Here is a 279-nt window from a genome sequence, read left to right on the forward strand (position 1 = left end):
CTGCTTAGCTGTGGCAGCAGAAGCAGCTGCAGCAGCACTGCAGCAGCAGCAAAACGCCCCAGCGAGACACCGCTTCATGGAGAAACGAGCAGCATCTGGAGAGCTCATAGCTCCCAAACTATGGTTTATAAGCTAGCCACTTAGTTGTCCAGCTAGCTACCTAGCTAGCTAGCTAGCTAGCTAGCACAAGTGCAGCAACAGTTCTCCTTTGAAGAGGCCGCCTGCAGCAGCAGCGAGCCAGCCGCTTTCTGCTGCAGCAGCAGCAGCCGCTGCTGCTGC

This window comes from Eimeria tenella, genomic scaffold (genome assembly GCF_000499545.2).
Source record: "Eimeria tenella Houghton genomic scaffold, Eth_scaff2077, whole genome shotgun sequence".
In the NCBI taxonomy this organism is placed as follows: Eukaryota; Apicomplexa; class Conoidasida; order Eucoccidiorida; family Eimeriidae; genus Eimeria; species Eimeria tenella.